The following is a 27,495-nucleotide window of genomic DNA, read 5'->3' as shown; positions in this document are numbered from 1 at the left end:
TCATTCTGACGTGCTCAAGGGTCGTAACGTCGTGCTCAAAATATCAAAATTCTATATAGAAACATACGAGTCAAACGGTGAACACTATACTGTATATATCAAATACATTCTTTTATCTGGATCTACTGTTACCTTTTTTCTATATATTCCAGTTAATCTCCTTCCGCCACTAAAATCTCTTTAACACACGTTCGGCCGAGTGGTGGCTCTCGCTGAAATCCTCTGCACGAACAAGAAAGACATATGTCCGCTTCCTCTATTCCAGACGACGATTTTTTTCATTTGAAAAAGGATATGAGACCAGTGGGATTTTCGCCTTTAAAACCCCTGTCGATGAAGATTAATATGATAAGAGAAAAATGGGAAAATGGGTAACGTAACAGGTGAAGAATTTATGGGTGATTCACACGGTGTCGATGGACGGCCAATTTAGTGTGACCCTCTGCATGTTGTGGCAAAACACGCCACACCAAACGGCTTCACAAAAACAACCCGACTAGCGAGTGAATGATGCCATGTCATACTAAAACATATCGAGTGTGACAACATGTTCCTCGAGCACGACCCTTGGACAAGATGACCTGGCCTTCGAGCAAATCTCTTGAAATTCATATCACGTCACGCCATCATCAGACCCTAGCCTAGCCACTACCGTCGGGCTAAAAGTGGTCGTACTGTCGTAAATACGAGTTACAATATCGTGCTAAAGAGGCTCACTGTATATACACACCAGCACATTGCAAGTTTTCGGGAAAACATCATTCGCTAAATGTTATTAAAACAACTTCAGGACAAATAAGAATGGCTTCCATGAGTTTATGCGTTGTAATTTCAACTTAGCCTTGAGTTAGTAACGGTCGCCATGTATTTTGGTCTTCCGGGTCCAGTCGGCCAAGGACCCGGGTCGGCTTTAGGTCTCGCCAGGTTTACTTTCCTTTTCAGCCATAATTCAAATGGGTCATCAAACATCGGTCAGCATAATCATAGGTGTAGAAAGTTCAGACAAAAGAGCAGAGGATCACACAAAGTATTGCATGTGAAACAATCAGATATGCAGTGTTGAAAAAATACTTGGATCCTCATCGGTGTCACTCCATTTATAGCTTTCCTTTCAACAACGCAAACACCACTTGTACCTCTATAAATAATGAGGCGTTTGTTGAATTACTGAATCCAGGTATAACGAAAACAAAAGAAACCGTTAATATATTCTTCCTCGCACAGATTATCATGTGAGTCTTTCACACAATTCTCATTGATGTTTTTCTCAAAACGATGTTTGTTTTAAAAGATTGTTTTTTTCTACTTTTGTTTTTCTCAATATAATCAGTCATACGGATATTTCCAAAACTTGTATATACGATCAATCGTTTCTTCCGCTTTCGAATGAAGCAAATTCCCTGACAATCAAATCAAAGTTTTACACTCGTAGCTCAACCTTTCCGACATATTCTTCCTCGGTGATGCATACTTGAGAATCCCATAAACTACTGAGCATAGACAATACTTCCCAAGATGCTTACATCACGCTCTCTGAGGGAATTCCATCTACTCTGCTTTTACCTATCCCTCTGAACTTTACATTTCATCCACAGCAACTATCCTCTCTTAGTCGTGTGTTAACGTCGCCAGTTTCAGCACGCCTTATATTTTCCTTCTCCGACTTTTCCTTTCCTCAAAGCAGTGTTCTCCAAAACGTGGGGCGAGTCCCTCCCCACACCCATGGGAGGCACGTGACGGTGGCTGGGAGAGCGGCCGCCTTTCGGCGAGAGATCCCCAAAATAACGATGGAAGACACAGAGGATTTAGTGAAGACGATAGCCTAACAAGACTATAACTTTGCTCTCCAAACTTTCCTTTTTGTTTTCACATTGGGGCACCACTCGCAAAACATTTTTCTTTCGCGATATTCCGTCATAAAATAACAATACAGACAGAGTGGTAAGTCTGTGCATATCATCAGATAAGTCTGTGCATATCATCAGATATTAACCAGATTTTGTTATTACTAAATAACTAAAGGGAGGGAAATGATTAAACCATATGTTTTCATTTTTGCGAAAATTGTTTACAGAGTTGCGAGGGCGCCACTATCTCAAAGCTGGAAAAACATCTTTCTAATCTTTTCTTTACTCCTAATACCATCATGCCTAAAGGTTATCTATCACGGCCGTACTCAAAAGGTTAACACACAAACGTATAATTTTTCAGCTTTTCAAGGGGCTATCACATGTTAACGCTTTTAAGAGCAGCACTTGCACCTTACTAAATATTGGTGCGTAAAAGTTAATGCTGCAATTGTAGCTGAATCTTTGAGTTAATGGTTGTATTGTATCAGTCTTCTGTTATCAGAAGACCGGAGACCTGACCATAAGTTTGCCATGCTAGGCTTCGTCTTTATATATATATATATATATATATATATATATATATATATATATATATATATATATATATATATATATATTTCTGGTCACGGACCACATGAGTTACGGACTATCTACATCATAATGCGTGTAGAATGATGCTCCGATTCAAAGCGTATCGTAGCCGAGAATCATTGAAATATGTTGAGGTACTGTTTAGAATAATATTTGGTCTCCACCGACCTTATAGACATTACTTTCTCCTATGCTATCTTCTCTGCTCAGGGAGTGGAAATTATAAATTATACGTGGCACATTTAGCATTTGTCAAACGTCATATGAGTTATACGTGGGAGTGGTACACATGAGGGACATGAACGTTAACAATCAGGGAAGCAACACTCACCGCCCAGTTCGTTTCCCCCGTCCGCCATCAAAGGTCGACCAAGATTTTAAAAAAATAATGCAAGTCCTTGAGGTCTAATTTCCTCCTTGAAGGGATCTTAATGAACTGCTATTCATGAACAAATTTTTATTGATATTTTTTTCTGGTTTAAATCATTCTTCATTTAATAGATTCTTCTACTTTTTTTTCTTTTCGCTATATCATCATTGAAATACGTATTTTCAAATAAGATTTAAAGGCATAGTTTCCTTTGACTTAAAGTGGCGCAATTTCCCCAGATAATTAAATTTCAGTTTCGCGGTCATGGCTCAATCTTTCCAACACGAACTGCCTTGCTCGTTTATGCTTGAGTGTCCTATAAACTAACGCACAATAAATTTACCTCATCCTCATTCAGTAGCTTCTGGTGACGGTATCAACAAACTGAACCCGATAAACGCTCAAGTTCCACAAGTTACTTTGCGGGAATAAGGACAAAGTTTACTTTACCACCGGAGTGTAAACCCGAGAGGCACCCTTGTCGGGTCCTGTTGTGAGAACTAGACTTTTCTTAGTTTACAGAAGACTGTGTGAACCATACTTTTTTCAGTACAGTACTAATTCAAGCTCCTGCTGCTGACACCCTAAAGGCTCTTATAGTTCATTAACTAAAACTTCATAAAACTCGCATCGCTCACGCAGATGTCCAAGACTTGACGCTTGTGAACTTGGTAAGTGTGTGCGGCGTGAGTCTTCCCCAACCCACATTGCCACCCGCGTCTCTGCTTCGTTCATATCTAATGTGTTGGTGTTAGTCAGTCTGCCATCTGCTGCCGCCACTTCCCTCCCACCTAGTGTGTGTGTGATCACACCTACGCTGGCTCACTGACATTACTGGCCCCTCCTCACCCTCCCGTACTAACGGAAGCACTGACACCATCTTGCAATTCGGTCACTCTTACATTCTCAAACGCGTCGACGCCCCCCTCAGACCTGGAGTCACTCTGCATTAATCATGCTTTCTACTAGTCTTTACAAGTAAACTGCTCTTAATTATGTATGCCTCTCGACGCAATCTCCATTTTACAAAGTCTATTTCCACAAGGTCCACCACTCTACCTCTCTCAACTTCGCCAGTTTTAACACACTATAAAATCTCTTCCTCTTTTCATTAATATCCTTTTGTAAATACCATCTTGTACCATCGTTCTCCACTCTTAGTAACCCATCATCCCTGACCCTCGTCACCCAACCCCCCCCAAAAAATAAACCTGGTATCCAGACGTTTGCATCACTACAGAATGTGACAAAAGAAAATATATATGCACTACTGTGCCGGTGAGCCGTCATTGTTGTGGCCACATAATACTTTGCTGTGGAGGCGACAGCACACTCAACTACACGAGAATTTCTGAGGGAAGAATTTCCTCGTACTCGTGTAGTAAGACGCTATGTAAAGAAGGACTTTGTCCACATCAATCAAGGGAACACGTAAATCAGTGGATGGATCGATGCTGTTGCCAGAGAGCAGCGTGTTTCCTAGCCATAATCCCGCCTCATAGAACCAGGTATTACTACCAAGGCTTAATACTACTCCCCCGACTCAGGATACCGAGACCTCCGTCCTCCTCGGTGTCTCGTTCGTCACCGATGCCAGGCATATCATCCAGGAATATCTCGTCAGTTTAAAAATGAATTGGGATATGGGTCTTTATAGACTGGTAAGGCCTCATCCGCTCAATTGCCTCGCTCAATCGCATCGCTACGCTGTTATCAACCACTGGCGGATTGTCTGACCCGAGACGCGAGTTGCTTCACCGCTGTTGCCTCAAATCAGAACTGTAGATGTTGAGAACGCTGACAATTTTCCAGCGACTTTCAGTCACTGAATGTAATCTGAGAGTTGATTTCACGCGGTAACGCTGTCCCCGCAGTGTCTCCACTGAAGTGTCCCCAGCACTCAGAGGCGTAGTGCATCTAAAGCGTCACCAGAGAGGATGATTCCGCGTTCACGTCTTTCCTATCTTTCGCCGCCTCGTCTTCCTTTCCTCGCGGTCGCGGAGGATGAATGAACCAGGTCCGGCTGAAAGCACCACTTTCTGAACGTGTATAATCCTGGCGCAGCCTATCACTGGGAATATCTAGTAAATCCTCCCTTATTGCATTTCGTATTCATTATCCTTCAACGTCATGAAGGACATAAAGGCCAGGTTATTTCGGTGTGAAATCTGTATAGAATAACTGAATATATCAACCTTTGTGTCGTGCAAATTCAACTGTGTGTCTGTGTGTGTGATTTCTATTTGAGTGTTAAGGAGAAAGAGTTTTATAGTCTTGTTCCCCAGTGTCTTAACTTTGTCAATATCATATATACATATACATATATATATATATATATATATATATATATATATATATATATATATATATATATATATATATATATATACAATGTTTGTACTCCTATTTGTACTATTTCATACCATCACGAAGACTTTCAAGAATCTCTGTCATGATTTTAAACACAACGTGAAAACTCTGTTTTCAAACGAGTCTGCAGAGTGGGAGGAAGTGGAGGCAACACAAGCAGGAAATACTGCCTGATACAGCTGGTCTCAGGAAGACCCCCCTAAGGTTGCCTGCACCCAGCCGCAAAAATGAAGGAAAGACAGCAAGAAATTATTTCCAGGTCTTCCTGACCGCTTCCGTGAGACGCGAATCGCCAAAGGGTTGACGCAGTACAAATATATATATATATATATATATATATATATATATATATATATATATATATATATATATATATACACTCGTACATATACATATATATACACATACATATTCATACCTGCCCGCCTTCATCCATTCCGACGCCACAGCGCTCCATAGGAAACAGCACAAATACATGATGGAAAAGAAAACAGATTATATAAATATATATATATATATATATATATATATATATATATATATATATATATATATATATATATATATATATATCAAATGCTATTTTTTTCCAATTGGAAAAAGAGCCTGGCTCTGCTGAACAGTATTAAAAGAGTTAATTGAGTTTGACTTTGTGGTAAAAAAAAAAAAAATCGCCCGGATCGGCCGTTTTATGGAGGCATTTTTTTGGAAGGAGGGGGAATATTTTGTCTCTAAAACATTAAATAAGGTTAGGAGTCAATATGGTTTCCTAGAACGACTATCTTGGGATCTAAAGTGGGTAACTATTTTTAAGTTTTAAACCCACTCGAGCAAAGCAAGACGACCCCGGAGCACGGCGTTACGACCCTTGAGCACAAAGGTAAGGCCTTGAGGGTCAGGTCAACGACCAGATCATCATTTCCCCAAAGGTCGTTCCATCGTGCTTAAGGGGAGTTATACCGTCGTGCTTATGGGGTCTACATTGTCGTGCTCACGAAGGTTACACCGTCGTGCTTATGGGGTCTACATTGTCGTGCTCACGAGGGTCGTACCGTCGTGCTCAAATGGTCGTATCGTCGTGCTCAAGGGGTCGTACCGTCGTGCTCGATGGGTCGTACCTTCGTGCTCAAATGGTCGTACCGTCGTGCACAAGGGGTCGTACCGAAGTCCTCACGGGGTCGTACCGTCGTGCTCGAGGGGTCGTACCTTCGTGCTCAAATGGTCGTACCGCCAGTGCTCAGTGACCACACCAACGTGTTTCCTCTCCCCGTCGGGGGGGGGGGGGGGGGTGGAGAGGGGGGTTCTCCCAACCATTGCGTAATCGATGGAATTCCTTCCAACACTTCATCGACATCCAATTAAATCGTCACCCTTCATTTCAGACTTAAAAGACTCTACCGCGAGATTTAGGCTTTCTATGTACATGAATATGACATTCGGGTTAAATAATCAAGCTTAAGTCTGAAGAGTAAACTCCTACATCAAGCCACTAAGCTTTATATACGTCAAACCACCATATTTCTTTTTACGGTAAACCCGTGTTGCAGTTTACTAAGGTTTATAAGGTAAACCAATATGACCGACCGTCAAGGTGTATAAACCTATCCAGGCAAATCAAAATCATACGCCATTAAGCTTTGTAAGGCAAACCAAAGGTACACATCTTGAAGCTTTATCTGACATGTCTACATAACAATCCGCCAAGAAAGTAAACCCACCAAGGTTTACAAGGCATACCTATGTCAGGCCGGTACGGTTTACGAGGTAAACCCACCCGGCAGGCAGTCTAGGCTTATAAGAAGGCAAACCCACACGGGAGGCAGCCAAGGCTTGAGGTAAACCCACATGGGAGGCAGCCAAGGCTTGAGGTAAACCCACATGGGAGGAAGCCAAGACTTGTAAACCAATGTTAGAGCAACGCTAAGTTGTATTAAGGTTACGCCAAGAAGCAGTCGCGGTAGCGTAACCTGGCTTGATTCATTTATCGCGACCAATAGTGTTCGATCAACATCCAGCGTGTACGTAATCCTGCGTTGATGTATTCAATAAAAAAAAAAAGAATAATGATGCTAATAATCAATATAGAGAGGTAACGGTGCCTTTAACCATCTTGGTTAACAGAAAAAAAATAATAATATAGATCAATGACTGGAAAAATATGGTAATACTACAAACACTTTTATCCTCTGCGTTTTCTTAAGTCTATATAGCCTTGTGGCGTTTGTGTACCTTCAACTTTAAATCTCTCCCCGCGTCTTGTTTACATATATGCCACACGCACTGGCCCAGAGCTGGAGGATTTATTAATTTATTCACTGATATTTTCATTAGCGGCAACTGTTCCTAACATTATGAGGCTCGTAAGGTGTGGGGGAACCTCCTTAGCCGGAGATATTGCGCATGGTGTAGACGCGCGCTAATATCTACCCGAAAGAAAACGGAGCGCCAAATTTAAACTTAACATTTCCCGAAAGTTTGTCTCTTTGGGTTCCTGAAACTCCGTTGATTACAATTTTACGGTGATCGTAAATATATTACAATAAATCCTGAGCTTTTTTCTATCACATTTAGATTATTCCCACCATTTCTTGCTTGTTTTTCTTTATTTAACTGTTTCACTAAAGTTTATTTCGCGTACATTAATAAGTGACGATAGAATATTACTCAAGCTTAATGTGTAAAATTCAAACCAACAGCAGCATATACTTCAACACTGTGAAAAACTAAGAACACATATTATATATATATATATATATATATATATATATATATATATATATATATATATATATATATATATATATCTTCTTTCAAACTATTCGCCATTTCCCGCATTAGCGAGGTAGCGTTAAGAACAGAGGACTGGGCCTTGAGGGAATACCCTCACCTGGCCCAATTCTCTGTTCCTTCTTTTGGAAAATTAAAAAAAAAAATGAGAGGGGATGATTTCCAGCCCCCCGCTCCCTCCCCTTTTAGTCGCCTTCTACGACACGCAGGGAATACGTGGGAAGTATTCTTTCTCCCCTATCCCCAGGGATAATATATATATATATATATATATATATATATATATATATATATATATATATATATATATATATATATATATGTGTGTGTGTGTGTGTGTTGGGTCATTTTTTCGTCTGTTCCTTTGCGCTCCCTCGCTAACGCGGGAGACAGCGACTAAGTATAATAATAATAATAAATATATATATATATATATATATATATATATATATATATATATATATATATATATATATTGTATGTTCCTTAGTTTTTCACAGTTGACGTATATATGAAAATGAATATGTGTATATTATGCGCAGGAGCGTGCGTGTGTACAAGCGTGCGGAACTACCTATACAGGTAAACACGGGTTTTGACTTTCTGCGAATCCGTCAATAGTTGATGTATCGTCGGTATTGATCCACATATTGTTACTGACGGAGGGAGAGGTATGGGGGCGCCTCCCTCTGGCGTCTCCCTGCCCTTATTGGTTCGGGTGTTGCTGGCTTACACCGTCGGATCTGCAGTTGGATGTTCCAGCTGTTGTAGGTTTACAATGAGGGACCTGCTCTTGGCCCCTCTGGTGTGTTAGTTTACAGTGAGGGATCTGCCAATGATTCGTCTGTCGATAGTTTACACTGAAGGATCTACCAATGACTCGTCTGTCGATAGTTTACACTGAAGGATCTACCAATGGCTCGTCTGTCGATAGTTTACACCGAAGGATCTACCAATGACTCGTCTGTCGATAGTTTACAGTGAAGGATCTACTAATGACTCGTCTGTCGACAGTTTACACTGAAGGATCTACCAATGACTCGTCTGTCGACAGTTTACACTGAAGGATCTACCAATGACTCGTCTGTCGATAGTTTACACCGAAGGATCTACCAATGACTCGTCTGTCGATAGTTTACACTGAAGGATCTAACAGTGACTCGTCTGTCGATAGTTTACACCGATGGATCTACCAATGACTCGTCTGTCGACAGTTTACACTGAAGGATCTACCAATGACTCGTCTGTTGGTAGTTTACACTTCAGGGATCTGGCAATAACTTGTCTGTTCATGTCTTACACTGAAGTATATGCAGCTGACCAATGGAGCACTTGCTATTCCTCCATCATTCCACTTTCTCATCCTCAATAAACCAAATATTTCCATTTCCCATTATCTATTTTCCCCCGCAAGACAGCCAAGGAATACCCTATAAGCATGCACGTGTTCATTAGGAGGACTGGCTCATACCTACACAACGTCGCATGCATCCAAGGTTCACTTGAAGGCTCTGATTACATTCCCCCGTCAATCTTTGGGTCTCACACAACGTCCTCATTAAAACTACAAGAGCATTCCGTTGAAATCAACTCCCTCAAGCAACTGATCATCGACCAGAATTGCAAATACGTCTGCAGTCGAAGAAAAAAAAAATATATATATATAGATAGATAGATAGATAGATAGATAGATAGAGATAGATAGATAACCTGCGGAAATATATTCACAAAGCCACGTGATGCCTATGATGCAATTGATGATATCATCTACATTCCAAACTACAGCTTGGTCCTTCATCAAAACCAAACACATGACTTGGTATAGGCTACCACCACAGACTCTTACATAACCGACGGGGATCACTGCAGGCTTGCGAGGAGAAATGACTCGTTCTGTACACACATTTCTGTGAACCCCACAGGCGTCCTAATGGTTCAAATGAGGTTCACGACAGCCAGGGGCAGAGGCGCCTGTCGCGGGACTGCTGAAGAAAAATGAATTCCAACTCTCCCGCGGATTCTGGGAACTGATAACGGTGAAAGGCGCCTCCCACTCGCCCTCCTCCTCCTCCCCCACTGAAATACTCGTTTCTTTTACTTTTTCAGTTAAGTCGAAGGATTCAGTTACGGGGGAAAGTTCTCATTGAGGCCAGGCCTCGAACGAACCATAAAACAAGGCTTAAAAAAAAAAAAGACAAGATTAGGAGAGAACAGTGTGACAGTTGTGAGGTAGTGAATATTTTACCTTTTAAGAACATAAGAAGCGAGGGCACTGCAAGAGGCCTATTGACCAATGCCAGTGAAGAAGAATAATATAAAAGTTGTGAGGAACTGGACATTCTGCAGTTATGAAAAGAAATATATGAGTTGTGAGGAGGTGAATGCTTTGCCTTCAAGAAAGAGGGGGGGGGGGGTTGGTTCTAAGGCTTAACGGTGTACGGAAAGGCTTTGTTGAAATCTAGACCTTATCAACGGCCAATTTCATAACAGCCATAATGTCAAATTACATCCTCAAACAGAAAAATCCTTAACACCTTTCCTACGTGTACTAACATTCTAAATTCTAAAATCACATACACTCACTATAGGTATATATATATATATATATATATATATATATATATATATATATATATAGCCTTCGCGTGGTCAAGATACACAGCTGCTGCCCAACCCTGGATCGCCAACAGCACCTTGGTGATCGTGTGACGCACTACTTCGCCGACTATTACGAGGTTTAGCCCATGGCGGAGGCATTCAGCCAGCCAGTTCTCGGAAACAGAAATAAGTAATATCTATAAAGAATAACGTGAATGTCAGAATATCAAGAACGGAATAATCCTGAGCCCCAGTGGGAGTTACAAACGGCATTCGAGGAACAAATGAGAATTCATTCTCGATCCACACCCACAGAGTCCACGGATCTGGAACTAGCGAATCATAGGTTACGTTTACGCTGCATAAATAGCAGATAAACAGAGAAGGCGACTTTGTCTCCCCCCACCGAAGTCTAAAGTCAAGATCCTGTTTGATTGAAACCCCTTGACGAGCACCTCCTGACGTCGTTTCCAACACCGCTTTGTGGTACAGGTCTGATTCCGTCATAAAGGCTGTGACACAATCATCCAACGCCTCATTAGTCGCGGGGTTAAGTCCCGCTCTTGTGCAAGTCCGCCGCCACAACGAAGGCTACCGCCATCACGGGAGTTCCCGGCCTTCTCTATTCGTCAGTCTGGTCAAGACCCGAAGTGAAGCGATGACAAACCTGACATTCGCTGTGACATCATTCTCTCCAAGAGCCAACGTGGTTTAAAACCTTATCGATCAAGTTGAAGATCTTTCATTTAATTACAAATCAAACGCAACACTACACCAAAAAAAAAGAAAAAACACAACAGAACAATTCTAGTTCTGCAATACGTCGAACGAATTTCTTGTACGGCATGAGGACCTGAGCTAGAAATGCAGTAGCCTACGAAGGTGAAAATATGTTTATTAGATTGGAATAAAGAAAATCCACGTAGCACAGTATCTTCTAACGTAAGTATACCCAAGAGCTAAGCGTTATCTCTAGCTCTTTGTCTCGTTTTAACTAACGACAACCCACGCCCTGTCTACCACGAACCATAACTTTAAAATACGCAGATAATGTAATATCATTAACAAGAGCAGAAACACTGGACTCTCCCTCTCTCTCCCCACTCGCAGAAGTCGGAAGAAGAATCAGGCACGTTATAATCGCTATCATTAAGAACGCCTCCAAGTTAAATTACACAAATTGGAAATCATCCATATCCTGCTCCTGCACAGTACCACAGATTCTTAACCGACGATTTGACTTACTCTGCTCCAGTGTGGAGCGCATCCTAAAACTGCAGGAGCCCTGTAATAGGGTACGAAATAATAACAATAACAATAATAATAATAATAATAATAATAATAATAATAACAATAATAATAATAATAATAGTAATAATAATATTATCAATAATAATAGTAATAATAATTATAATAATAATAATAATAGCCTGCGCTACTTCCAGTAACAGGGAAATGTAGACTCCTTAGGAGTGAGAAGTTCTCAGACCGGTGTACTGCCAATAATACAGCCTCGCCAAAAGTTACTTTACACACGCCGTGAGACCTTAAATCCAGTATTACAGTTAACCTCAATTCCAGTTCTAAGCATTCTTCCCAACGAAAATAAAAATCTACACATGGAATATGACTATTATTAACTCACAACATGCCCTCACATGCTTCATCTTTAATCTTTAAAACAAATGGATGATTATAAGAAAAAAAAACTAAGTTTTTCTAAATCAAATATCTTTACAAGACTCCACGCCTTTTCCACCGAATAAACATTTCAGAAATACAAGGCAAGTTCAACCCCCGCTCTTCCATGTCACCTACAAACATAAAAACATTTTGAGTAAAACTCGGCTTCTTTTCATTTAGATTCTCTACTTCCTTTACCTCATTCGCCTCATTACTTCATCCTCGCCCTCCATAAGGTACGGTACTTTCTTTTATTAATCGTGTCGTATTTTGGGGTGTTTTAGCTTAAGATTATCATAACAATCATAAAAGTGCAAATTAATCCAAAAAATATTTAGGAAAACGAGAATATGAAATTCGTTTCAATCTCACGGCCACAACGATGCCCGATATATATATATATATATATATATATATATATATATATATATATATATATATATATATATATATATATATATTCTTTTTCTTTCGTACTATTCGCCATTTCCCGCATTAGCGAGGCAGCGCTATGAACAGAGGACTGGGCCTTAGAGGGAATATCCTCACCTGGCCCCCTTCTCTGTTCCTTCTTTTGGAAAATTAAAAAAAAAAACGAGAGGGGAGGATTTCCAGCCACCCGCTCCCTCCCCTTTTAGTCGCCTTCTACGACACGCAGGGAATACGTGGGAAGTATTCTTTCTCCCCTATCCCCAGGGATAATATATATATATATATATATATATATATATATATATATATATATATATATATATATACATAATGACTAATACATTAATCATATAACTTATGTATATACCAAAAACAATATCATATTAATCAGCGCTGAGGTGAACAATGTACACACATATCTCTGCAAAGTTTATAATAATTTCATTCTCTCCTTACCTTTTTTGTACAGAACTTATGGGCAGTAAATCTGTCGAATTACGTCGTATCTATCTTCTTTGAGCGAATATTCTGAATACTCCAACTTTTGCCGATAATAATCTACGTGATCATTTCCTGAGTGATGAACATGCGACGTAATGCAATTGCAACGCAACTGAGAGCTTCGATACTCTTGTTTCTTAAACACTTCTGATCTCAGGGGAGCAGACACGGACACAAATGACTGACTGTCAGAACGATTAACGTCCTCCACATACACCGTCGTTTTAACCATTGTTTTGGACACGGTATTCTTTTCATAAACTATAATATTCATATTTATCACTTCTTGGATATCCTTCATGTCACCACAATATTATATCGGGCTTTGATGCAACACACGAAGACATTCACGACACAAACCATTGTACCACCGTCTATCGTGTTGACGTGGTGTGTACTGAGATAGTTCAGCAAACGAGCGTCGGCCCTCAAAGTGTATGAGCAATTACCCAGTTGTTTACCTACATTCGAAATATATGTCAATTCCATATATCAGAAAGCCAGAAACATTTAGAGATAATTCACGGAAACAATTATATCAATGTCAAACTGATTTATATTAGGGTCAACGAAAAACGTATGTATACTTAATACTCATTTCTTGCAAGAAAATGAATTCATATGAGCTGGCATTATACCTCCTCGTTGGGAGTAAATAAACTCCGCCCACATAAAGGTTGCGAGATAGGCCAAACACGTGTGGTGTATGTGGAGTTAGAACAACCTTTTAATTCCTAAGGAAGGTGTAAAAGAATTTACCTTTTTTTTTTCAATTTAACTTGACGCCGACGTCCATAGTGACCTAGTGGTTTAAAGGACAAATAACCAATATAACTTAGGATTTTGACCAGTCATAGCCACGCCTCGGAGTTCGTTGCCAGATAGCTACAGATACCACACATGGGCCATATGACAATATATATGGACTAGAGTTTTTATGGCCTTAGGAATATCTTGAACACCTGAAGAAGGTTGTAATGTGACGTTAACGGGTATATACAGACCTCGGGCACTGGATTGGCCAAATAACCAATCAACCAACATCAGGCTTACGCGTATGGTCATGAATGTTCATACTGAGAGAGAGAGAGAGAGAGAGAGAGAGAGAGAGAGAGAGAGAGAGAGAGAGAGAGAGAGAGAGAGAGAGAGAGAGAGAGCTTCCAAGATGGACCCGATGAATTTCGAAATAATCACTTCGACTCGCTTTGCCTCGGTAAGGTTAGTAAGCGTAAATTTTGAGACCAACTTCCTTATAATTATTGCAGATCCACTTATATAGTTATTTCCATCGAAATCTGATATCAATTTATAATTCATAATTATTGTAAAAGATGGGAAATCTTTCGCTAGAAATCGATACATTACAATATAATGAAAGCAATTTCTCAAAATCCTTCTTTCCTAATGTCGTATTTACTCAAGCAAAAATTGGCAATACAATTTTCACCATGTACACGCACATACGTATACACAAAAGAAATGAGTTCATGCAAATTTAGAAATCCATTCCCATACCGTACAAATATCCACACACACACACACACACACACACACACACACACTAAAATACACAAGGCAGCGCGAGTGTAAAATCTTTGCCAGTAAAACACAAAACATAATCACACGCACCCCGGAAAGTACACCCAAATTTACGAGACTGATTAGCATTATTCCATGCGTCTGGAATAAGTATTCTGCCCAGGTTAATCTATTGCATCGGATCTCTGTTGCACCGCATCTCTTGCACGGTCGCTCTGCTTCGTCCGATCTCTGCTCTGCCGGTCGGTCGCCTTGCGTCCGGTCACCGATGTGCCGGGTTTCTGTTGTGCTGGTTTCCGTTGTGCCGTTGTTCTAATAAGCCTCAGGTAAACACCCTCAGGCTAAGTCCTGCTGATCGATCCGGGATATTTCTGGCAGTTGACATTTACCTTCGGGAACCCGCGGGTCTTTGCTAACTTCCCTCCCGAAGTGTCTGGCATCGACGAACGGTATTTAGTGCAACACTGGAGGCCACGGTATATATATATATATATATATATATATATATATATATATATATATATATATATATACCTGCCACTCTGCATTCGGACTGACGATGACTGCCTAGAGTCTGTCTTGTCCATGGAAGGAGGGGCTCAGGACCACATAGCAAGTGAGTGATGAGGACGTACTCTCAAACAGTGGACTTGGGCGAACTCGCTCCTCCAAGCTTCTTTGGTGGAGGAGCTAGTAGGTTTAGCTCCCGCCCAGCTTCTGCTGCTACACTTACAAATGCAGCCGAGTTTTACCGTACGCTGCAATAACAGCGTTACTGAGGGTAGACTAGAGCGATTTCTTTTTTTCTCCAGTATCTAAAAGGAACAGAACTTTATAAACGTACGCTGTTATTTACTCGTCACGTGAGCTGAGAGATAATGTTATGCGCCACAATAGCCGACCCGATACACACACACACACACACACACACACACACACACACAGACTCCTGAAGCTTATCTCTTATTAATATACATTTTGAGGCCTTCTTTCAGTGTCCCGTCCTAATCACTTTATATAAACTAGGGTTGAGTTTCATCAACTTTTGTGTGTGTGTGTGTGTCTGTGTGTGTGTGTGTGTGCAGGACCCAACAGCTAACTAGGACAACACCGCCGTTGTATGCGTCATTCAAATGGATCACTGGTCTGTCTGATGGCCGAGTGTGTGATGCAAAAGAGTGAACGGAGAGATCGTGCAGCTATGAAAGCAGCTGCGTAGTGTTCGGGGCAGTAGTAACAGCAGCAGCAGTTGCGAAATCATATATATATATATATATATATATATATATATATATATATATATATATATATATATATATATATATATATATATATATATATATATATATATATATTGGAAAGGATCACAATTTTCCTTGAGTCCACGGGGAACTTATCCTACTTCATTTTCTCCGTGGACTCATAGGAATATATATTACATATATATATATATATATATATATATATATATATATATATATATATATATATATATATATATATATATATATATAAAACGTAGTTACCGATGCCATTCTCGGGTGACGAACGCTCGACCTGAATTCGACCGTAGATTTGAATGCATATCCCATCTGGACGTTCCATTTATACAGCAGCAGCTGGCCTGGCCCAGCCCAGCCTGAGGCGGGTTGGAAGCTGAGGAGAAGGTCAAGGCTCCAGGCCAGGCGACACACACACACACACACACACACACACACACACACACACACACACTTTGTACAAACACGGAGGAGGACAGTATGAGAAGGTGGTCAACAGGTTCTCAGAACTGCATACACAGACACACACACACACACACACACAGACACACACACACAGACACACACACACACACACACACACACACACACGTCGCAGGTCAGCGTCGTAGCGATTTCTGTTCAAAGGAAAATCTCAAGAAAAAAAAAAGTATTTTAGACACTATCGTCACAAATGGCAGCCGACATTCAGAGCTGCATTAGACCTTAAAGAAACCGGTGAAGACTGAGGAGAGCGGGAGTAGTTAGCGGGGTATGAAGACCGACTCCGTCGTGTTGTGGGGGGAGGTTGATACGAGGCTGTTCCTTCCTCACCTGCAAGGAACCTCCACGACTCGCACTGAGATCGGGCGAATTCTTCCCGCCAGTAGACCGACCGTCCGTCTCTCTCTCTCTCTCTCTCTCTCTCTCTCTCTCTCTCTCTCTCTCTCTCTCTCTGACAATCCCAGACTCACTCGATTTCCCCAAAGTTCTGTGCTTAGGTCCGTGATCGTCGCCGTCATGGCGCTCCCGCCGGCTGAACCCATCTGGGCCTCGATCATATGACAGCACGAGCGACTGCCAGGGACGGAGGGAGGGAGACAAGGTCGGGGTGACATCGATTTACAGTCAAGATATAGATTTTTTTCTTCTTCTTCTTGTTCTTCCCTTAGCTTGGATTGATGCCTGCCTCACCTGTTCCCGAAGGACTAAGGTGCTGAACACACACACACACGCACACACACACAACACGCACACCTGGTCGTCCGTACAGGTCATCTGGCCACAGGTATACTCACATACTAGCACGGTACCCACCCGCAGATCAGGTATACTCACATACTAGCACGGTACCCACCTGTAGATCAGGTATACTCACATACTAACACGGTACACACCTGTAGATCAGGTACACTCACATACTAGCACGGTACCCACCTGTAGATCAGGTATGCTCACATACTAACACGGTACACACCTGTAGATCAGGTACACTCACATACTAGCACGGTACACACCTGTAGATCAGGTACACTCACATACTAGCACGGTACACACCTGTAGATCAGGCACACTCACATACTAGCATGGTACACACCTGTAGATCAGGTACACTCACATACTAGCACGGTACACACCTGTAGATCAGGCACACTCACATGCTAACACGGTACACACCTGTAGATCAGGTACACTCACATACTAGCACGGTACACACCTGTAGATCAGGTACACTCACATACTAGCACGGTACACACCTGTAGATCAGGTACACTCACATACTAGCATGGTACACACCTGTAGATCAGGCACACTCACATACTAACACGGTACACACCTGTAGATCAGGTACACTCACATACTAGCACGGTTACTACACACAGCGGAGGACTTAGCGCTACGTGCTGTGTGTCTACTGTAGGACTTGATACTGTGTGCACTGGAGTACTCGTCGCTGTGTCAACACTGGAAACACGTAGTGGGTGACACATTGCTCCCCGTATGTCAGTCATAAATTTTCATCTCGCATATTTACTCTCGTTTCTGAGGCGCTGACTCACGTGAGCAAAATTTAACAACTAAACTCCCTAAGTATCCTCAAAATATCTGATATCTTTCCCGACGAACAGATATTCTTCACCGCGAGGTTTGGGGTAATAAAGAAAATATTCCGTCCCCCGATATTTTAACCTTCCACTTTCCTTTCTTTGAAGCCAATAGTTTCGTAGGACTAGATAAACGGATGGACCGACTTACGACTATTACATTAAAAAGTAATTATACTTCAAATTAAGTTTTGGAAATCCTTCATGAAATTTAACTACAAAAAGGTAACTGGGCACCAGACACACACATTGTTTCTACCACAGTCGAAATGACAATTTAAGCTGCTATTATTCGTGTCATCATTACGATCGTTAACCCCCAAAATCATTTTATGTGTTTAATGATTATCAACCATCTTTATCATTCATTAATCTCGTCTTTATTACTTATATTTCCAACGTGTCAACAACACGCAGCCACTCCTTCCTTTTCGTTAGGGGCGAAGGGCCACTAATGTGAGGTTTTGGTCGTCATGTACTCTTATTCAGTACACCTAAGCATCAGTTCTAGTTTTCTGCCTATGTCTTTCGAAGGATATTTCATGAGGTCAAAGGTCAAAGAAGATATATTACCAAAAGTCACAAAAAATCATTCATTTTGGAACTTTCATTTTCCTCAGTATATTTCAGCCAATGTTGGAAAGACATGTCAGGGATATTCCTCTCTGTGGTCGGTACAGTTACAGTAACCACTGTATCGTCAACCTGGCTACGATGAGTCTTGGCATCAAGATATTACAAGATGTATGAACGAATGGGAAAACTGTATTCACTTGTGAAGGTTGGCGTATTCATCGTAATAATCATTACTATTAAAAGCGGAAGTAATAGAAACAATATCACTATCGCTATTATCATCATAATCTATCATTATCATCATTATTCATCATCATCATCATCATCATCATATAATATCAATGATAATAATAATAATAATAATATCAATAATAATAATGAGAAAACTGAGTAATGACATATTCCTGTGGCTCAGCCATCTGTTCCTGACGGCACCCCGCTAACACGAGTAAGGCGATCAAGTATGAATATATATATATATATATATATATATATATATATATATATATATATATATATATATATATATATATATATATATATATATACCATTATTACTAATGCATCTACCAACATCACCGTTTAAGTGTGTGCGATGTTTACGTATGTCGTACAATGATTATAATCATAAATGATTATAGTGGTCATTATGATTAATATTATTCACCTTACCATGGGTTCATCAGTTCACCTTCACGTCGCGATAATGAACGAGGGAGTACGAGGGGAGGGCTGGTCGGACAGGGTGAGGTGACTGGAGCAATTACTGCGTGTGGTAAGGTGCCCGACGCCAGCCAGCCTCCCGCCTCTAGCAATGTTACTGACGTGCTGAACACCCGGGGGACAATGGTGGCGAGATGGCCTGGCTCGCGAGGGAAGTGGGAGGACCGGAGTCGGTGTAGGGCGGGAGGAGGAGGAGGAGGAGGACCGGAGTCGGTGTAGGGCGGGAGGAGGAGGAGGAGGAGGACCGGAGTCGGTGTAGGGCGGGAGGAGGAGGAGGAGGAGTGGGTAGAAAGAAGGTGGCAGAGTGGGTGTGAGGGGGGACCAGAATGGGTGAGGGAGAATAGGAACGCGTTCTTCAGACACCAGGTGATGCTACGGAGCGCCACCCCGCTGATGAAGGAACACGTCACCTGGACACCGGGTGAAACTACGGAACAACGATAATTCCTACCTGGCTTCCCATATATAGATAGATAGATAAATAGATAGATAAAGAGATAGATAGATATTACCGAACTCCATCAGCTCGATCTTTCACTGCAAGTGAAAAAGTCACCATTGTCCAGGCTGCATCGTCACCAGTTGAACAAAAAAGAGTTACGTCTCGTCAAAGAAATTCCCACTTCAAAGGAGTTCGTATGTCCCTGCTTCTGAGTGTACCGCAGCCTCGGGCTATAGGATACCTTGGAAAAAAGGTTCTGAGGTAATTATGAACTGAATTAATATATATATATATATATATATATATATATATATATATATATATATATATATATATATATATATATATATATATATATATATATATATATATATAATCGCTACCTCGCAAACGCGGGAAATGGCGAATGGTATGAAAGAAAGAAAGATATATATAATGTGTTTATCTACAGTTTCCCTCTTTGGTGAGACAGCGCCAGGAAGAGGGAAGAATGAGCTGATCTGCTGACATCCACAGTGTCTGACCATCATGCACTGTATACCACACGTAACCAGAGCTCACCATCAGCAGCCAAGCACCCGTACACCCATTCCGCAGTTTCCCCAGGCCCATTCCCTCCATCGCTGATCGACTCACACTATCCTCAATGTTTAGTCCCGGGCGACCCAAAGCCTCTTTCACTCCACCTTTCTATTTCTACCCCACCCTTCCGTCCCTCCCTCTTACTCCCATCACTTTTGCAAACGGTAGATCCTCTTTTGTTAGAATTTCTTTTTTGCTCTCCCTCATCCTTTCTCTTTGTAAGTCTGGAACATTTCAGCACATCCTGGTCAGCAATCTCTCTCTCTCTCTCTCTCTCTCTCTCTCTCTCTCTCTCTCTCTCTCTCTCTCTCTCTCTCTCTCTCTCTCTCTCTCTCAGTCATACTACGCTTACTTCCACACCCCGCTTTTACCCCTGTCCTTTCCTTACACGAGCAAGCAATCCTACACATTCAACACACTATCCTCGCGCATTTCATTCCCAACACATTCACCCTCGACCGCTCTGTTGCGGTCAGGGCCAAAAAGACTCGTAATCCATCACCGCAACACCGTCGGGACTGATATACCTTCAGTTTTTACCCTTACAAAAACACGATCTCTCCCTCCACACACACACACACACACACACACACACACACACACACACTTCTCAGTGCACCCAGGACCAGTGTTACCATCTTCGTATTATGACTCATTTTTAGCTCACATTATCCCACCCGCTTTCATGTCCACTCCCAGGTATATATATATATATATATATATATATATATATATATATATATATATATATATATATATATATATATATATATATAATATGGTTACACCGGGAATGAAAAATCACCTTCCGCGAGAGTGTATCATCGTCATTCTTGTCAAGAAACTTATTACCACGGAGTCCATCATTTACCTGCTGATGATTGGAGCGCAGCTTTGAAACTGTCTGAGCCTCATCAAAAATGCCCAGGATTTGGATAGTTGTGCGTGCGGTTTTATACGTACATATATTCATACTAGTTCGTAGTTTCCCGCTTAGCGAGCTAGCGCCAAGAATATGCAAAGAACGGCCCAATTTGCTCCACCCCACTGTCTAGCCCTTATGTATATTGCACAGCCAAGCCCAAAAAAGCTTTCTATGATTTGCCTTGACCTCTATACATCCCTTGGTTCTGTCTATTGACAACGCGTCGTTCCCTGCATACCGCATCACTCCAATTCACTGTTTTCTATGCATGACCCTCACCCTCGGGCCTCTTTCATTCATTCTGGTTTCCTCCTACCCCATGCCTGCTGCCGCTTCCCCATCTGCGTTCCTCACTATCAGCCCCATTCATCCTTTTGATCTTTTCACAATATTCACTTTCAAAAACAGTTTATTGTTCTCCCTTAAGTAAGGCTGCTGACCATCCCATCATATTTGCCTTAATCTTCAAACCCTTTACCTTCTTTACTTCCTCCCGCTTTCTCTTCCACATCTCCTAGTCACTCGCACTCCTTCCCTGCGCCTCTCTTTTGTATTTCACACCCAACTTAACTCCCTCAACCCACCAATCACAATCCTTTCTCAAACGCCCATATCCCATCTTCCATGTGCCACCTACTTCATTCTCACCTTATGCCATTCTTCACAAAGTCTCTGTTGGTATCTCCGTAAACAAGCCTCTTCTCCATACTCTTGCTTTCACCACCCTCTTTCCACCCATGTCATTTTCTCTTTTTTTTTTCTAGAGGAGTGATCAGACATCCCACCAGCTACCCCTTTCAGGACATTCACATCCATTGGTCTTGCCTTTGCACTCCTACCATGTAGTGCATAATCCAGTACCGCCCGCTCACCATAAACCCCATTCACCTCCAAAAGCAAACCTATGTATACCCTTTTTTCTAAACCAGGTATCCCAATCGACTTTTCTTCAGCATACAACACGACAAGCTGTTCACGATTTTCATTTACAATGAGTATCCCATGACCCCTAATCATACGCTCAATTGCCACATAACCCATTCGTGCATTCAAATTTATCCTCCATTTGCATCATAATGGATGATGCACTCACTCAACTCCTTCCAAAACACTCTCCTCTCTTCCTCACTCCTCTGGTTTCCAGATGCACAGGCGCTAACTATCACCTATCTCTTGCAATCCACTTTCAGTTCTCATCCGCGTCAGTCCGGGAAACAATTCTTCGCACTGTTTCACACATTCCTGAGACTTCTCCTCCAACTAAAGTGCCGGCCGCTCCTCTGCTCTCGCCCTCTCATTAACCCCATACCTTAGCTGTTTATATGCCTTCTCCCGCCAGCTTCACGGGCTACCCCGTCCCACAGATAGAGTGAGTGTCAGCAGCTCGAGGAAGGGGGGTTAGTTCGATGTCTTTCTTCTTTCCGCCCAGAGCTCGACTGCGGGAACTCAGCCTCCATAGTATATAGGGGTCATCCGACAATGTTCTTTAAGAAACAGGTCATACGTCAGTTTAAGAACGAGGGATCCTATTCGCTTTTTTCCCCTCCCCTAACATAACCCACCTTTGATCTTCTAATAGAAAAAAATGTGAGAAAAAAAAGGAAATATACAATAAATTAGTTAATGTATTACACGCTAATGTATGTATGTATGTATTCTTATGTACAATACACTCTTCTAAGGTCTTCTCTTTGAAGCTTAAAAATTACCGTCCATTCGTCTAGGCACAGTAGAAGCTGGAAACCATTTCTTATCAATAATTGAGTCTTAGGACTATTGCAGACGTCCTGTGACCTGCAAGCCACCGACATGTGACCCACCAACAGGCATCACGTGACCTACCAGCAAGCGTCCCGTGACCCACCAACGGCCATCATGTGACCCACCAGCAGAAGGTCCAAATGACCCAGTAGTACACGTCCAGCGACCCAGCACCAGCAGGCGTCCAGCACCCGCTAGCAGGCGTCCAGCGACCCACCGGCAGATATCCCGTGACACACCCCCACCCCACCTAGGACAGGTAACCAGCGACCCACTCTAGCCTGGAGGAATACCTTAGAATTCCTCCTCCTCCTCCTCCTCCTCCTCCTCCTCCCACCCTTGTGTCCTGCAGCACTGTGCGTTACATGCAGCCCGGGAGGACACGTCACAGGCGGCGGCCGGAGTGTACAACAATTGTGAATTTCACCGGAGTTGGCACCGTTGTGTGGGCCACTCGGCGCCTCTCTCTCTCTCTCTCTCTCTCTCTCTCTCTCTCTCTCTCTCTCTCTCTCTCTCTCTCTCTCTCTCTCTCTCATCTTGCAGTGCTGTAATTAAATCATTAATAATGCCCGACGCTACAAGCAAGACATTTCATCGAAACACTGATACTCAAATTAATGAATGCACTACTGCCGTCTAAAAGCAAGAGCGGTGCGAGCTTAGCTTTGCTCATGTGGGGTGGGGGTGTAAAAACACAACTTGAGCTGTGAGGGTAAAAGCTTTTTTCATGCCTGTTGCATAGATCAAAGCTGACTGACACTTTTGTCATCTGTTGTACCGCCATTTTCACCCCTCTCAAAGAATACTGAGGCTTGTGGGAGACTGCATTTGGCGTCAAATTTTCCCATACATGATTTTAAAAGACGTCTCATTCAGGGGAAGGGGGAAACCGTCCAACTCATGAGTGTGTCCTCACCTTCCCCCCACTATGGCTTAACCTCGTACTTGAGGCCAGGTGACCAGGCCTGTAAACAAGGGACTGCCACACCTCCGAGAATAGGTTACCCTGACAGACAAGAGCGCCAGACCTGTTGGGAGGGCTTACCAGACACGTAGGGAGAGAGTCGTCAGACCTGCGGAAAAAGGGGAAGACATCTTACGGAAAGCTTCAGCCAGTGCGGAGGGACTACTGGATCTGTAGAGAGGGGTATCACTGAACGTAAACGGAGACATTTTACCAGATTGGCAAAGTGTGGCTGCCGGAATCCCAAGCGGGAGATTACCACACTTCTGGGCAAGGGTTAGTACAGACCTTTGGTGGAGACGAATGATCCTGTGGGACCAGGCCACCAGGCTTACAGTACGTAAGGGCAAACAGACCCGTCGAACGAGCTACCAGACGACCTACAGGGAGAGCTAAAAAGCTCTAAGCTATCAGGCTTGCCGTGAAAGATGCTGCCGGGTCTGTGTGATGGGGGAGGACCAACAGACCATCCAGAACGAGCTACCGGATCTTCAGAGAGGAAGAGACCGAGGTATCCCGAGCTATCAGACCCGTGGGACACGAGGCTACTGGGGCTGTGGAGAACATGGCCACTCCTGTAGATAGGATCGTCGGGTCTGTAGGGAACTACGATATAAGACCAGTGGGGAGGGAGCCCAAAACATATGAGGAGGTCCATCCTGTATCAGGGGGTTGTTATCAGACCTGAGGGAAGGACTGTCAGGCTTGGGTTCCCAGGGTTGTCGGGGAAGGAGGCTGTGTCATGCCTATGTGGAGGAGGGAGGCGGAAGGTGACTATTTTCAAAACTGAAGGGTTGGAAGACCCAGGTGAACGGGGAGCTGAAGAGAAGAAGGAGGCGGCGGGGCATAAGACATGTCGTGAGGGAGACTGCTAAACGCAGTGAGGGGGTTGCTAAACGTATCTATAAAGGGGGTAGAAACACCCTTAGCAGTGGAGTTTGATTATGTCCTAAGGGTTCGAGGACACTACAGACAGAAGGCAACGCTGAGAGGTGTTCGACAACAGGGTCAGGTCGCTGTCAGGAAGCTGTCGAACATTAGTAGCAGAGTTAGCGCTGGAGGTGGCACGATCAACGACACACCGTCAGAAGTTGTCCCGATATTTCTGCGAATGGAGGGGGACAGGTATGTTTGGGACGACAGTGAGGCACACAGAGTAAGAACTTACCTGTAGGTGTCGCTGGCGAAGGGGTGGACGACGGACGCGGCAGGTAGCCCTTCCTCCCCCAGGTCAGGGCTCGGCTCCTCTGCTGCCGCTCTCGTCCACTGGTCCTAATGTCATCGCTAAATGTCAAGGGCTTAACGTCACGCTCTGTTTTGGAGACGTTCTGCTTCTTATCTCGATGGCCTGATCCTCTGTCACCTTACTCTGACGGGCTCGTTCATCTGTTGTGGTCCAGCTGTTCTAGACTGCTGGATGTATCTATGTATGTCCCCCCTACGGATCTGTTTCTACTCCATTCCTTCAAAGCCTCGTCTCTAGGCACGATGTCCACTCCACTGTCATACCAACATGTGTCTCAGAGTCTGTTTGTTTAATTCACTACATTGCTGATCAGTGTCTTTCTGCCAGAAACATGTACTTCAGGATAATGAATCTTTTTTTTCTCTCTTTTTTTTCCAACACTATATAGACATCAAGATCATCGTGTGTAGCGGAGTTCCACACGAACTGTAAAAGTTAGCAGAATGCCAGCCACAGTCCCCCTGGAGGTGGGTCTTTACCCTGTAGCCTGCCTGGCAGGGGTGGCTCCTCTACCTTAGTGAGACTGACACCAGTACGCTGTTAGTATGTATGCCTGTAGTCTGGCTCACCTGGCCTCGGTACCCTGACATAGCTGGCCTTGGTACTCTAGTTCAGCCGTCCTCGGTACCTTCACTCATCTCACCTCGTTACCCTAGTTCAGCTGGCCTCGGTACCCTAGTTCAGCTGGCCTCGGTACCCTAGTTCAGCTGGCCTCGGTACCCTAGTTCAGCTGGCCGCGGCACTCAGTAGGATTGGCAACTGCTCAGAAGGGCTGGACAGAACATCTGATAGGGTTAGTTAGCTGGCTAATTCACCAGTGATAGAAGCTGTTACAGTCCAGGAGAGCTGGCCAAAGTGCCCTAATGAAGGTGGAAGCAATACCTTGATACAGGTGGTCGCAGTATTTGGATAAACTGGCCACACTGCTCTTGGTCAAACTGGTGACAATGACCTGATATACTGACCATAGTAATTTCATAAACCAGGATAAACTACCTACTACGCCTAGGTCTAACTGGCCACAGTATTCTGATAAAGTGCCAATAACACCCTGCTTAAACTGGCCACAGTATTGTGATAAACTACCGACAGTGCCCTGGCTGAACCGACTACAGCACCCTGCTAAAACTGACCACAACACTAACTAATATTCCTTCCCTCACCCTGGCGAAACTAACCACAGTGCTCCGACAGAGGCAATTATACTGCGAGAAAAGCAGAGGCCAGTGTACCCCTTTCCGAACTAACTAGACACCACCCCGGGTACGTACTGCTATGACCCACATCCAGGCAACTCGGCCACCTCACCTACACAGACCCGAGCAGCAGTACCTTGCCTCAGCTCTGGCCAAAGCCTGAGCAGAGCTGGACACAGTATACACTGGCTAGCCTGGATAAAGTGTTCTGTCGGAGCCAAAGTACTCTGCTGGAGCCACACTACCCTGCTGGAGCCACATTACCCTGCTGGAGCCACACTACCCTGCTGGAGCCACACTACCCTGCTGAAGCCACAATAACCTGCTGGAGCCACAATACCCTGCTAGAGCCACAGCACCCTGCTGGAGTCGCAATACCCTCCTGCTGAAGCCACAGTACCCTGCAGGATGGTCGAGCGTGCGTGTGTTGGTCACGCTGGCCGGCGGCGGACGGGAGCGTGGAGGTGGTCGCGGTGAGCAGGGTAGGGACGGGACCCGCGTCTATACGGTACTGCTGTCGCTGCCGCACTGCCTGCTGGGCGGCCACGGACCAGAGGTGTCCCGCACACCTCCACACACACACACACTCTCTCTCTCTCTCTCTCTCCCAGCCTCTCTCTCTCTCCTCCCACCCAGGCAACCCCTGCCCCAGGAACACCACTGAACACATCGGTAGTAATGTCAGCTAGATGCCTCTTTTAACTGTGAATCAAATGAAATAGTACCAGCTTAATTGCGTTTTCTATTGTTCGTCCGACGGTTCTTTAAACAAGCGAAAATTTTGCTTTGCCTTTAACACTACATTACTTATAGCAATTATAGTGTCTACATATAGTTGTCATATGTATAATCATTTTTTTTCAGTTAATGAAGACCTACAAATCCTCGTTATTCTATTTTTTACAGCCTGATTTCCCATAACCTAACAGAAATGTGGAGTTTAGACAAAAATTCATAATAGAAAAGTAGTACATGGGGTCATGATTCGAGGGAGT

At 43.2% G+C, this 27,495-nt stretch overlaps 1 protein-coding gene across 4 annotated transcripts in view; it reads right to left on the bottom strand.

Annotated features, from left to right (window-relative positions):
• LOC139765934 (glycine receptor subunit alpha-2-like) overlaps positions 1 to 27,021 on the bottom strand; it is a 330,653-nt gene extending 303,632 nt beyond the window's left edge. For 3 of the 4 annotated variants that reach the window (XM_071693907.1, XM_071693912.1, XM_071693911.1), the window contains exons 1-2: positions 26,901 to 27,021; positions 25,227 to 25,624 (exon numbers count right to left, since the gene is read on the bottom strand). The gene's annotated coding sequence lies outside the window, so the exon portion shown is untranslated. Of the gene's footprint in view, positions 1 to 25,226; positions 25,625 to 26,840 lie in introns of all 4 variants that reach the window. The other variant, XM_071693910.1, reaches the window with a different exon arrangement.
• Between the last annotated feature and the right edge of the window lie 474 nt (positions 27,022 to 27,495).

The sequence above is a fragment of the Panulirus ornatus genome, chromosome 56 (assembly GCF_036320965.1).
Source record: "Panulirus ornatus isolate Po-2019 chromosome 56, ASM3632096v1, whole genome shotgun sequence".
Taxonomy (NCBI): Eukaryota; Metazoa; Arthropoda; class Malacostraca; order Decapoda; family Palinuridae; genus Panulirus; species Panulirus ornatus.
The sequence above is the reverse complement of the archived record's forward strand: the minus strand, read 5'-3'. Positions and strand labels throughout refer to the sequence as shown.